A 2,456-nucleotide genomic window follows, 5' to 3' on the forward strand; every position below is an offset into this window, starting at 1 on the left:
ATTAACATTTTTACTAAAATGCCGACAAATTTTGCTTGGACTGCCATTTTTTTCTACAAAAGGAAACTACTTTAACAAAAAACATTCCCCAGGACTTTTATTCAGCTTTTTCACTTATGAGGATGATTATCATTTTAATCAGTCCATTACTCAAATTAGCAGTTCACAAGAGTTGAAATAACCTATCTCATGTTAAAATAATGTTGACATACTCTGGGTTGATGATGATATCTACTAATATTAACCCAGCTCTCTCAAGCTTTCAAGTTCTGTAACATCATACATCCAATTTCCTCAAAGATGTCATTAGTATTCACATTTAAACAAAAATATTTTAAGACCCAAACAAGCTATTAATATTAATCATAGTACTTTTTAGCAATTTGAATTTTAAAGGATTGCTGAAGGTAAGATTCTTTCTTTAACACAGTAATGTTTAGTTTAATTGTTAACCAATATACCTAAAGTTTACAATGCAGTACATCAGTACATATAAATTTGAGTTACTTAAGACTTATAATAATGAGATCAAAGCATGACTGATATCTAAATTACAAATGGTATTTCTTCTGTTTTTTCTAATGATATATACAGAAAATAGAAAATGTATCAGCCAAAGGAAATAGCTAGTACAAATTACAATGCTAAATGTTTTGTTTAGAAGTAGCATCATCCAGAACTATAGCTCAGCAGCTCATCAGTGTGCATATTAATTGTCATCAGTTGGTGCCAGATTTAATATTTTGCTCTGCCTCAAAAGATACGGAAATATTATTACTATAACAACTATGACTAAAATGTTGTTCTAATTATTACTAATGTGACAGTTGGTCAGATTTTATGTGTCAACTACCAATACTGGTGGTTAGCATATTTTGTCAAACAATGAGCGCTTCTCGGCCTTTTGGCTAAGATCATGCGTAACTGACCTGACAGGGGAGTAACCACCATAACCCCAAGGTGGTTCTCCCTGGATCAGGAAGGTATATGCTTGCTTTTTTGGAAATAGGAGGTGGGTGGGGTGGCTTGACCCATCCACCTCCACGGAGGTGTGTGGGGGACCTGACCCATCCACCTCCATGGCACGAACCTGGTATTGCAGTACTTCCAGGAACGGTGCAGTGGCTCTAGGCCTTTTGGCTAAGAGCATTGGCGCAGAGTGATCCTTGACGTGTGCAAGGTGACCTCTGGCGTTTGTGATTTGACAAAGAATTGGAACGATTGGCTACGAATTTAAAAAAAAAAATGAGAATGATTGAATCATTAGTTTAGTGTTTTCCATGTATTAAGCTCAAATGACATAACATTATTTTGTTCAACAATCGTTTTGACTTAGCAGGCACATTAAGACACATAAAACTAATGCTGTCTCAGTGACCTTGCAGCTAAGTGATCCTTGGCCTCTGTCATTATTCAATAAACTGGTTGCATACAGTTATGGTACGAGCAAATGCACAGTAAAAACTTATAATAGAACAAGTATTGATGGAGATTTTCCTCTCGTGGTTAATATTTATACTATCACCTTTGCATCTCTGGGAAGCAGTTTCAGATGTGTATTAAAGCAAAAGTGGCAGTATAACTCAGGGGTCAGTTCCACAGTGACTCTCTACCATGATAAAGCATGAAGTGTGAGACCAGCTCCAGGGGCTAGTTTCACACTGCTTGGGCTTCACTCTGAGGTAGAGCCAGGTTTAATCGGATTTTAGGCAGTCCATCGGACCAGAAGGGAACTTTTTAAATAAAAATGTGTATCTTTTAATGACAGCAGAGAGCCGTGCTCTTGTTTAAGAACATACGATCATAAGAAATAGGAGCAGAAGTAGGCCATAAGGCCTATTGAGCCTGCTCCACCATTAAATAAGATCATGGACTCAGCTCCATTCCCTGTCCGCTCCCCATAACCTTTTATCCCCTTATCATTTAAGAACCTGTCTATTTCTGTCTTAAATTTATTTAATGTCCCAGCTTCCACAGCTCTCTGAGGCAGCAAATTCTGAGAGAAGAAATTTCTTCTCATCTCAGTTCTAAATGGATGGCCCCTTATCCTAAGATCATGCCTTCTAGTTCTAGTCTCCCCCACCAGTGGAAACATTTTCTTTGCATCCACCTTGTCAAGCCCCCTCATAATCTTATATGTTTCTATAAGCTCATCTCTTGTTCTTCTGAATTCCAATGAGTAGAGGCCCAACTACTCAACCATTCCTGAAAAGTCAACCTACCCATCCCCAGGATCAACCTAGTGAACCTTCTCTGAACTGCCTCTAAAGCAAGTATATCCTTTCATCAATATGGAAACCAAAACTGCACACGGTATTCCAGGTGTGGCCTCACCAATACCCTGTACAGCTGTAACAAGACTTCCCTGCTTTTATACTCCATCCCCTTTGCAATAAAGGGCAAGATTCCATTGGCCTTCCTGATCACTTGCTGTACCTGCATACTATCCTTTTGTG

At 38.3% G+C, this 2,456-nt stretch overlaps 1 pseudogene; it reads left to right on the top strand.

The window, feature by feature from the left end:
• The first annotated feature begins 888 nt into the window (after positions 1 to 888).
• On the top strand, positions 889 to 1,127 carry LOC139279510 (U2 spliceosomal RNA; annotated as a pseudogene).
• Positions 1,128 to 2,456: the final 1,329 nt, after the last annotated feature.

This window comes from Pristiophorus japonicus, chromosome 1 (assembly GCF_044704955.1).
Source record: "Pristiophorus japonicus isolate sPriJap1 chromosome 1, sPriJap1.hap1, whole genome shotgun sequence".
Taxonomy (NCBI): domain Eukaryota; kingdom Metazoa; phylum Chordata; class Chondrichthyes; family Pristiophoridae; genus Pristiophorus; species Pristiophorus japonicus.